Source organism: Eutrema salsugineum, unplaced genomic scaffold, assembly GCF_000478725.1.
Source record: "Eutrema salsugineum unplaced genomic scaffold, Eutsalg1_0 scaffold_5, whole genome shotgun sequence".
NCBI classification, from domain to species: Eukaryota; Viridiplantae; Streptophyta; class Magnoliopsida; order Brassicales; family Brassicaceae; genus Eutrema; species Eutrema salsugineum.
The window spans coordinates 789,344-801,379 of NW_006256612.1; the positions used below are offsets into that span (position 1 = coordinate 789,344).

Sequence of the window (12,036 nt, forward strand, 5' to 3'; positions counted from 1 at the left end):
AGCCCTCGGCCATTTTTTTTACCGCGGGAAAGTTTTTACGACCAAAAGTTGTCCTTGCCCACGCAATTCAGAGATCAGCAATCCGGGGAACCTTCCAGTCCGAATCAGTTGGCGGGGTCTTCACCAAAGTTGGAGATAATCAAGCAAAGATTCCAGAACAGTTGGAATCATCCAATTCGGACCAGTGGAGAGAAAGATATGGCTTCCGGAGCATTCACCAGCATTGCGCGTACTCGAGAACTGAACGGCGAACTTCAAAGATCATGGCGGACGGAGCCCCACCAGACCGAACCAGCTTACCCGGTCTTCACCAAAGTTCGAGATCCATGGAAGATCTTCTCAGAGAATTTGGAATCGCTCAATTCGGAGCAAAGGTTTGGAAGATAGGGTCTCCGGAGTTCACATCGGTCTAAAAGTCTATTTTCCGGTGATTTCAATGCGGCGCAAAGATGTTAAATCCAGGAAGCCTTCCACTCCCCAAGCTCCGATGGTTTCTTCACCAAAGTTCGAGCTTATTGAGTCATCTTGACTGTGGAACTGGTCTCAGAGCAATTGGAGTCGTGTGATGAAAGTTACTGCTTCCGGAAGGTGACATGGTCGATACAAGCCTAAAAGAGTTGCGATACGCGCTAAGTATTTTCACAAGCCTCGGTATCTTTACCTTGGCGTCACTCAAGTCGAGGCTCATATCTTGGAAGTATTCTGGACTAGACCTCGTGCCAAAGCCTTGGCATGGTTGGATCGAGGCATGCATACGTAAGAACTGAAGCTGGAAACGACTAAGTGTTGAAAGTACACCTCGGTGTAATGACCTCGGCGTGCATGCCGGACTGTGTTCTCCCAAGCACCTCGACATCATGACCCCTCGACATTTTATCCCGAGGTCCCTTGTCACGAACCCAGAATCAAGAACAGAATGGCTCAAGAACATACACGTGAGGATAGATCAAAGACTAGGGTTCATGCATGTTCTTGACGTGTTCTTCACGAGATCTTCATCTGGATCCTGACTCACGTGCACGCCTCGGCATGAAGACCTCGGCTTCACTTTCCGACACACCGTGGCACTCACCCATCAACCCAAGAAGGCGGTTCAGTACCCGGTTTGTTCCGGGCTGACCCGCGACACTTTCCCTTTGCTATAAATACATTTTGAGAATAAAAACTTAGTTATCTTATCTCTTATCTGTTTTTAGCTCTAAGAACTTGCCTCTTTTGTGAAACTTGATTAATCTAATCCGATATCTCGTTTTTGCATCAGAATCTTGTTCTTTCTTTATTTCTTTTATCATCCAACATCAAACTCCTTATCATGACTAGCTACACGTCTTGCAAAGGACTTAGTGAGCTCGTTATGATCAGTGAGTAGTCGTTTAAGCGGATTTAGATAGGTAGATTAGGGTGCTTTCAAGGTGGATTAATGGGTTTAGGTGTCTAGTCTTGCATGTTTCATTCCTTAACCGACGCGATCTCTAAGCTGGATCCAAGCACATCACTTGAGGTTCAGATCTGAGACATATCTCGCATCAGAAGTGTTTGTAGAAATGTCTGAACCACTCGGTTAAGGGTTTAAGAGTCTTTCATCGCGAGAGTGATAGTTTGTTCTCTTAAATGACGTTTTTGAACCGATTCTTATTGCTGACTGATTCGTGCTTCTCAAAAGGGATTTTGGTATGAAAGAGGATCAGTTTAGACGTTTAATACTTTCATGAGAAGATTAACGTGCGTTGAGTTCAAAGTCAAATGAAATCGCTTGATAAAATGATTCATTAGCCCCTTAGTCTAACTTGGAAGCACCCGAGTCAAATATCCTGTCTAAAGCTTCTGCCTTTATCATTCATTACCATCATCTGAATCACCTGTCTGTTATTTGCATCTTGATTAGTTTAAATCTCTGCTTTTATTTAACTTTATTGCTCATTTGCCTGTTAATCATCGTCACCAAACTTTTATCATCCTGTCTTGACTTAAGTGAACAAATGACATAGGCTAGTGTCTCGTTTACAAGCTTGGTTTGACACCCCTTATACTACTTTGACAAGGGGATTGATAACCCTTCTAAGAGCCTGAAAACTCTTAGTTATCAATTGGCGCCGTTGCCAACTTGTAGGAGCATTAGTCTCTTGTTTGTTCTTGAGTTCAAGCTTTTCTTTCCTTTGTTTTACTAACTTCTTTCCAAGTCCTTGTTTTGTTTTCAGGTGCATGAATACCAGGTCTCGGAGCACAGGATCGCTTTTCCCATACGACGATAACATCGACAGATTAGAAAGGCAAGCTCGCGAGAGAGAATGGCACTTTGACAGACTTGGAATGGCAGAACAACAGAGAATGGAGCAACAGGCTCAGGCAGCCGAGCACCAGGCTCAGGCTAATCAGGCGCAGGCAGGAAGAAATGAACAACAAGCCTATGTTAATCAGCAACAGGCTCAAAAAAACGAACGGCTTGCTCAGCAAAACCAACACCAAGCGAATAGAAATGAACAACAAGCCCATCATGTTCATCCGCCACCGCCCCAAGTTCAGAGACAACATCCTCCAATCTGTGTTGGAGAGAATGACCGAGCTAATGCGCACCAATACCGAGCTGGGATTCAAGCTCCACCAGTTCAAAACAACAACTTTGAAGTTAAAGCTTCCCTGCTCAATATGGTGCAAAACTCAAAGTTCCACGGTCTGGCTGGAGAAGACCCTCTCGAGCATCTAGATCAATTTGATCGGGTTTGCGACTTAACCAAGATAAATGGCGTCTCCGAAGATAGCTTCAAGCTACGCTTGTTCCCTTTCAGCCTCGGTGATAAAGCACACCAGTGGGAAAAGAATATACCGAGGGGTTCTATACAAACCTGGAAGCAGTGTAAACTGGCGTTCTTATCAAAGTTCTTTTCCACATCACGCACGGCTAAGCTCAGGAATCAGATCTCAAGTTTCACGCAGCACAATAACGAGAGCTTTAGTGAAGCTTGGGAACGGTTTAGAAGCTACACTAACCAATGCCCACACCACGGCTTCTCAGAGGCATCCCTCTTGAGTACTTTATACCGAGGTGCACTCCCCAAGATCAGAAACCAACTCGATACAGCTTCAAATGGAAAATTTCTTGGAAAAGAGATCACTGCGGCAATGGAACTAGTTGAGAACCTAGCCATGTCCAATGACACGTATGGAGAGGACTTTGATAGAGCAAACCGTACAGAGGGATCTAGTGATGAACAGAGCATGAAAAAGGATATAAGAGAGCTTCAGAGTAAGCTTGACAAGGTTTTGATGGCGACTCAAAAGCCAATATACTTTGTAGGCGAGTTTGATGAGCAAGGGCCAAGTTTTGACAATGTTAATGAAGATGGTCTAACACAAGAGGAGCTGAATTACATAGGGAATCAGCAGAGGTATCAGCGTTTAACAACTACAACAGTAACCCAAACCTCTCATACAGAAACCCGAATGTAGCTAACCCTCAAGACCAAGTGTACCCTGCTCAACAACAACAACAAAGCTATGCTCAAAAGGCTCCTTTTCAGAATACCTTCCAGCCCAAGCAACAGTTCAGTGGGCAACAGCACGGCTACACTCAGCAGAATCAAGCGACTCAGAGTAACAACTTCAACAACCAACCGCAGCAACACAAGTTTCCACCAGGGTTCTATCCGCAGCCGATGGGTAATCAACAACAGATTCAGGGAACGACGTCTGTGGGATACTACAGCAACTGTTACAGGGCCAGCAAAGGGTTGAGAGCCAGCACGCGACAATGCAGCAAGATATCAGAGAGCTTAAGCAGAATCAAGCTTCTACATCATCGAGAGGCCCGGCTTTACCAGGAAAACCGGAGCCGAACCCTAAAGAGTATGTGAACGCCATCACATTGAGGAGTGGTAAGGAATTACAAACTCCAACGCCTAAGACAAAGCTCATTGAGGCCAATGAGCAATTAGAGGGGGAGGCAGCCTCAGACGATGCGTGTAAAGAAGCGGTCTTAGAGAAGGAACCGATCAAGGACAAAGGAAAAGAGGTGGAAAAGACAACCGAGCTTGAAAGGCCCTATGTTCCACCACCACCTTATCAACCCAAGATACCGTTCCCAGGGCGTTTCAAAAAGAAAATCCTAGACAAGGCCAAGGCGGTCTTTGAGAAACACTTGGAGAACACGCAACTCACCTTACCCATTATAGATGCTTTCTTAGCTATACCCCAGCTTGGGAAGTTTCTAAAGGACGCGATCCTCAACAAGACAAAGGAGCTCCAGGGTATGGTGATACTGAGCCATGAGTGCAGTGCCATAATACAAAGAAGATCTAAACCCAAGGAAGCTATCCGATCCGGGCAGCTTCACTTTGCCGTGTGCTTTAGATCACCTGAAGTTCTCAAACTGTTTATGTGACCTTGGAGCTTCTATGAGCTTAATGCCTTACACAGTGGCCAAGAGATTGGGATACAAAAGCTACAAGCCAGCCAAGATCTCTCTTGTATTAGCTGATAGATCGGTTAGATTACCGGTGGGGTTGCTTGAGGATCTACCTTTGAGGATCGGTGAGAGAGAAATCCCCACGGACTTCATAGTTCTTGAGATGGACGAGGAACCATTAGACCCTATCATCTTGGGCCGACCGTTCTTAGCAACCGCAGGAGCCATAATAGATGCGAGAGGAGGAATGATTGAACTACACATCGGTCCCGAGACTATGAAGTTCAACGTAAAGGAAATGATGAAGAAACCGACCATTGGAGGTCAGGTTTTCTATGTGAGGTAATGGAGGAGCTGGCTGATGAGCTCCATGAAGAGTTGAACGCAGAGGATCCGTTACAAGTGGTCTTAACGCGGGAACAAAGCGAGCACGGGTACTTGAACGAGGAAAACGAGGTATACAAGCGTCTTTTGGACCAACCGAGGGAACTTGGAGCTGAGGCGAGGTTTTTGGAGCTCCACACGAGCAGCCTCGACATTCTAGAAAGCGAGGAGTCAAAGGGAAAAGAAGAGACACCTCGGGATATCATGGCCGTGACAACTCATACCGAGGCCGATGGTAAACCGCTCGAGAATGAAGCAAAGGCCGAGGAAGCTGTTCCGGGCCAATGCAGCTTTGATGCCGATTGGAATGAGGCAGACGCACCCCCTGTTGAGCTCAAGCCTCTACCAACAGGGCTCAGGTATGCATTCTTAGGTCTAAACTCTACTTTTCCTGTGATCATAAACGATAACTTGCTTGAGCATGAGGAACGTGCATTACTTAGTGAAATAAGGAAATTCAGGAGAGCCATAGGGTATTCCTTGGCTGACATTAGAGGAATCTCTCCTGATATATGCACCCACAGGATCCACCTAGAGGACCAAGCCATGTCCTCTATTGAGCACCAACGTCGACTTAACCCGAACCTCAAAGAGGTGGTTAAGAAGGAGATACTAAAGCTCCTTGAGCAGGGATAATATATCCAATCTCTGACTCTCGGTGGGTATCTCCTGTACACGTTGTGCCCAAGAAAGGTGGGATCACGGTGGTGAAAAATATAAGGATGAACTCATAGCCCAAATAACTATAACCGGCCATCGCATGTGCATTGACTATAGGAAATTGAATTCTGCATCAAGAAAAGATCATTTTCCTTTACCATTCATTGATCAAATGCTTGAACGGTTAGCTAATCATCCTTATTTTTGTTTTCTCGATGGATACTCGGGGTTCTTTCAAATACCTATAGACCCCCGAGATCAAGAGAAAACGACATTCACCTGCCCTTATGGCACTTATGCTTATAGAAGAATGCCATTCGGTTTGTGTAATGCACCGGCCACTTTTCAAAGATGTATGATGCACATTTTCTCTGATCTAATTGAAGAGAAATTTGAGGTGTTTATGGATGACTTCTCCGTATACGGCTCCTCTTTCTCCGAATGTCTTGCTAATCTTTCTCAGGTTCTCAAGCGGTGTGAGGAGCATAGGCTTGTCTTAAACTGGGAAAAGTGTCATTTCATGGTCCAAGAAGGCATTGTCTTGGGACACAAGGTATCAGAGAAAGACATCGAGGTGGATAAGGCCAAGATCGAGGTGATGGTGAACTTACAAGCCCCGAATTCTATGAAAGGAATAAGAAGCTTCCTTGGCCACGCTGGGTTCTATAGACGGTTCATCAAGGATTTCTCCAAGATAGCCAGGCCTTTGACCAGGTTATTGTGCAAAGAAGTGGATTTCAACTTTGATGAAGAATGTGAGGAAGCGTTCAAGAGAATCAAGGAGGCTTTGATCAGTGCACCGATTGTACAAGCCCCTGATTGGTCTTTACCATTTGAAGTGATGACCGATGCATCTGATTATGCTGTAGGAGCTGTCTTGGGACAGAAGAAAGAGAAGAAGCTCCATGTGATCTACTATGCCAGCCGCACTTTGGACTCGGCTCAAGAAAAGTATGCCACCACCGAGAAGGAAATGCTTGCCATTGTGTTTGCATTTGAAAAATTCAGGAGTTATCTAGTGGGATCAAAGGTCACGGTTTACACAGATCACGCGGCCTTGAGGTACCTGATGTCTAAGAAGGACGCTAAGCCGAGGCTTTTGAGATGGGTCTTATTGCTCCAAGAATTTGACATGGAGATACTTGATAAGAAGGGCATTGAAAACGGAGCCGCAGATCACCTCTCAAGGCTGAGGATTGAAGAACAGGTCCCTATAGATGATGCTTTACCCGAGGAACATCTCATGTTAGTCCGATCTTACTTAGAGGTGGAGAAAGCCAATACGATCAAGGAAAGAAGCCTTCCATGGTTCGCGGATCTTGTGACTACTTGTCTTGCGGATTAGAGCCACCAGATCTTGATACTTATCAGAGGAAGAAGTTCTTTAGAGATGTGATGAGGTATCATTGGGATGAGCCGTATCTTTACGTGCTTAACAAGGACCATCTCTATAGGCGATGCTTGGTCGAAGAAGAGATCCATCCAGTGCTACAAGAATGCCACGGCTCATCGTATGGTGGTCATTTAGGTGCGTTCAAGACAGTTGCCAAGGTTCTACAAAGCGGTTTCTGGTGGCCGACCATGTTCAAAGACGCCCAGGAAGTGGTCTCGAGGTGTGAAGCTTGTCAAAGGCACGGAAACATATCCAAAAGGAATGAAATGCCCCAAAATCCAATCTTTGAAGTAGAAGTCTTCGACTGTTGGGGCATTGACTTCATGGGTCCCTTTGTAAGCTCATATGGGAATCAATATATCCTTGTAGCAGTGGATTATGTGAGTAAATGGGTTGAAGCGGTTTGCATCTCCGACCAACGATTCAAAAGTGGTGGTAAAACTCTTCAAGAGTATCATCTTCCCACGGTTTGGAGTACCAAGAGTAGTCATCAGTGATGGGGGAAGCCATTTCATCAACAAGACTCTTGAGAGTCTTTTGAAGAAGCACGGAGTAAAGCACAAGGTGGCCACCCCTTATCATCCGCAAACCAGCGGCCAAGTGGAGGTTTCCAACCGTCAGATAAAGGCCATTTTGGAAAGGACCGTGAACTCATCCAGGAAGGATTGGAGCAAGAAACTTGACAATGCTCTGTGGGCTTACAGAACCGCCTACAAAACCCCCGTTGGAACCTCACCGTTGAACTTGCTCTATGGGAAGAGCTATCATCTACCGGTTGAGTTGGAATACAAAGCCTTGTGGGCAGTGAAACTTCTGAACTTTGACATCAAGACCGCACAAGAGAAGAGGGTTTTACAGCTTCATGAGCTTGAGGAGTTCCGGTTAGATGCTTTCGAGAGCTCTAAGATCTACAAAGAAAGAACCAAGGCGCTCCATGACAAGAAGATACACAAGAGAGAGTTCAAAGAAGGGGACCAAGTTCTGTTGTTTAACTCAAGACTCAAGCTGTTCCCTGGGAAGCTGAGGTCTAGGTGGTCCGGTCCGTTCACGATTCTTGAAGTAAGACCCTATGGAGCCGTGGTTTTGAAAGGAAAAGATGGACAAGGCTTTGTGGTAAACGGCCAGAGGGTAAAGCATTACTTGGCATCAGAAACAAGGGAGGGAGCTACCTCAGTTCCTCTACTTGAACCGGAATCAGCCTGAAAAGGTATGAAAAGTCAAACTTAGCGACGTTCAACAAAGTGCTCTTGGGAGACACCCCAAGCTTATCCATGTACATATTTCGTTTTTCATCTTCTTTTTCTTTTTATTTGAAGCTTTTTGAAGGGTTTGTTAAGTGTTTCAGAAGTTAGACAGTGAACCTTGAGGGTGAAAGTGAGAGAAAGCTTGAAAAAGACACGGCCTGATGAATTAAGTCAAAGAGCATACATAGCCTCGGTATCGACCCTCGGTATATTCATACCATGGTCATCTTTTACCGAGTGAAAGCTTGAGAACCTCAGCTAGATTCCTCGACTTAATTTCATCATGGTCGTGTCTGAGAAGTGCTATGGTAAAATAACTAAGTGTGGGGGAGGCTCACGGTGTAAACACCTCGGTATAAGTATACCGAGGGGCGATGTTCACTTAAAACGGTCAAAAACCTTAATCCGAGGCCGCGACCAGTTTACACCAAGGCCAGCCTGTTTAAACCCCCAAGCCTCACGTGTTCTTTGCTAAAAACAAGTGACCTCGGCATGATGCCCTCGTGGTGGAGCGTGCCGAGGCACTCGGTTTCAAGAAATGATCAAAAAAGGAAGAACACATGAAACACTTAGAACGAAGAAGAGGCTTTGCGAGGTCCAAAGAAAAGACGTGAAAGCTATGGGGATTTACTCGTTGGCATGGGCTCAGACAACTCGGCTTGGTACCCTCGGGGTGGAACAAGTCGAGGCAGCTCAGAGTAACACGAGAAAATTTGGCTTGGTCCGTACAGCCCACGTCATCCCCATACCGCGTCCATTTGAAGGGTTGGACGGCATTTTGAATTTGAACACTCGGTCAAAGTAGTTTTTGGCGCGGTCAACGGCTGGAGCTGGAACAGAAGGGGGGACCAGTCCCACAACAGTCCAAATGCCAGCTGGAAAGCGCGCTCCAGCCCATACCGACCTCCATACTTGGCCAAAACGCAGAGTTTGCCCTCTAGACTCTTTTCTCTGCATTTCACGAACACAACTCACTCATTTCTCGTTCATTTTGCGTGATTCCAAGCGTTTTAGACTCGTTAGGGTTTTTTCTACTCTGCATAAGCATCTCGTTCAGCTTAAATCTTGCATTCCCAAAGGTATTTGCATCTTAAAGAACTCATCTTTTTCCTTCATTCTTTGCGAGCTTAAATGTTTGTAAAATGTGGAATCGATTCTTTTAGAGTATATCAGCCTTTGGGAACAATTTTGTAAATTCCACCAGGGTAGACAATACACGAAAAACCGGTCTTTGCATTTAAAATCACTTATTCTTGAGTTTTTAAAATTCTTGAGAAAATGCGCTTGGAGTCGGTCTTAATGATGATTTGTGTGTTTGAGCTGAAATGTCTAGATAACTTGTCTCTAATCGGTTGTTCTGGCTTGTTCTTACTTTCCTTGATGTTTGAAAAAGCTATGAATATCAGTTCTGCTAGAGAAAAAGTTTTGTACTTGCCAATCTTGAGATACATGAGCTTAACGATATACTTGGCTCTGACGGTTTCTTTGAGAATCTCCCTTGCAGATGACCGGAGACGGAACCGTTCCTACCCACGAGACAAACAGAAGTGCGGGCCAGAAGAGAGTTTTGAAGGGTAAAGCCGTTGCCGTGCCACGTAGTGGAGAGACCAGCAAGAAACCCTCGATGCGACCCGATGACGAGCCAACCCCCAAACGAGCAAGAAATACTGAGCTCACTCTGGCACCAGCTCTCGAGTCAAAGAGGAACGGGAAGAAGGCAGCTGTGGGATCTGATGACGACGAGCCCGGAGCCTTAGTCCCTTATGTAGACAACGGTGACCAAAGGACCAAAGGTCGAGCCCGAGGATGAGCACTTCCCAACCACTGAGGAATACTTGGACCACTTTAACTCAATCAGAGTGGCTCAAGGTCGATTCCCTGACTTGGAGTTGCTGAAGAAACTCGAGATACTTGATGGCGTGACCCTCATTTTTGAGAATATGGGCTTGGCAAAGTTCTTTGAGATGAGCGATGTTGCCTATGAAGGGATTACACAGCAGTTTCTTGCAACCTTGGAGGTCATCATCTACCCCAAGAGAGATCCACAGCGTTTACATGGCAAAGGATTCGGCCACATTGAGTTTGAAATGGATAGCGTGCACTACAAGGTCAGTTTCAAGGAGCTTGATGAAATCTTTGGGTTTGAAAGGAATGGAAGCTCGCTTGACAAGTTTGTGGACCCTCGTGATGAGTTGGCCGCCTTGTGGGAAACGATATCTTTTGGACCCTACCTCGGAGGCAAGAGCAAGATAAGCTGCATAAGGAACCCTGCGATCAGATACACAAACCGCGTCCTAGCATAAACATTCTTCTCGACCTTTAACCCGGTGTTATTCACACGGCCGAGCTTGAACTATTGGGACTCGGACTGAAGCCGTTCATCACTCAAATGAAGAACAAGAAAGAGTTCCAAGGGCCGCTGCATGTACCATCATTGGGTGCATTCTTTGCCATTCAAATGCTCACTTATCGGCACAATGTATGGTGCGACCGCAAGAAGCGAGGAGCAAGAAGACTTTAGAACGGTTGGATAGTCACCAAGATCCTGAGGGCTCAAGGGTTTATATTCCCTGATTCACCAAAGAAGCCGAATCTCATTGATGAGTTATACCTAAGCAAAAGTGGTTTCTTCAGAGGCAAGTCAGAGGACAAATGGGTTTACAACTTCACCCTACTGCATAGAGACGGCACGCAGGTTCTACTGCCTAACCGAAGCCTCACCATGCACGACAAGCAGTGTAACGTCTCATTCTACGTTCTCAAAGACCAGTTGTATAACCCAGCTCTCGACCCACCAACATGCAAATGCACCAAAGCAGCACCCAGCAAACCCGAGAACACTAATGGCCCGGAAAATTGTGATAACGAGGAGCAGAGACACTATGAGAGAAGGATCGGAGCAGGCCGCTATCACTTTGATCCGCAAGTGTGGGGTGAGCCTGAATACCACACCAAGAAGCTGTATTCGCGAGTGAACACCCTCCAAAAGTGGTGTAAGTGGCAAGACAAAACCATCCACGCATTGGTGGATTGTGTGAGGCATTTGAAGAAGAAGGTAAAGCAGCTCACGAGGCCATCCTCACCGGATAAGAACTCAACGACCTCAACCGCACCGATTACAGAAGAAGGAGTTGGAGAAAGCTCAAACGCGAGGAACCCGGAGTTTCCACCAGGCAAAGAAGACTGGATCGATCCAGCCACGGCTTTCCTGCCTGAACCCTCAGAAAGCAGCCCACCACGTCAGCCCACTCCATCCTGCTCAACATCGAATCCCTCGCACTACTTGGGATCCGACCTCTCTGACTAAGGTATCGACTTCAAACCTTGTACATATGAATCTTGTATATATCATCTTGCATTCGTTCAGTTTGTCTTTTCACTTCTCTCACACGCTTTTATAACACAAGGGACTGTGTTATCTAAGTGTGGGGGAGGAGCTTTTTGTTTTCTGATCTTGTTTTCTTTGTTCTTATTTGACTTTTGCATTCTTGAGTCTCATTTAGCTTAATACATGTGATAAATTACATCATTCTAGTTGCATCTCGCATTTTAAGATCGAGTCTAGTTGCATCATGTAGGATTGCATCAGTGCAAGGAGCAATGATAGATTTTTTCCTAGAGAGTAAATCACTTGAGAACTTGAACTAAATATGCTTGTGAAACTCATTCTGTGCTTGTAAAGCTTGAAACGATTTGAATCTGAGAAGCAAGTCTGAATTACACTCAACTCTAGCTAAGTGATAACCCTGAACTTGAAATGAAAATATCCTTTGATGCATTGCTTAAATAGGCTTGTGGATACCGATATACATACTTGAGCTAGAATCGTTGTTTTTACCACCCTCCTTCCTTAGCTCAAGTAGCTGAATCCGCATCATGGATCAGTTCCCTCACCTTGAACCCATCTTTCTTTCGAGCCAATGTTTGTGTGAGAATTGTAAGGCCACCTTGGA

The 12,036-nt window shown here is 45.6% G+C and overlaps 1 non-coding gene across 1 annotated transcript; it reads right to left on the reverse strand.

The window, feature by feature from the left end:
• Positions 1 to 2,901: 2,901 nt before the first annotated feature.
• LOC112084218 lies at positions 2,902 to 3,008 on the reverse strand. Its single transcript, XR_002898176.1, has one exon. It is a non-coding gene; the product is annotated as a small nucleolar RNA R71 (small nucleolar RNA).
• Positions 3,009 to 12,036: the final 9,028 nt, after the last annotated feature.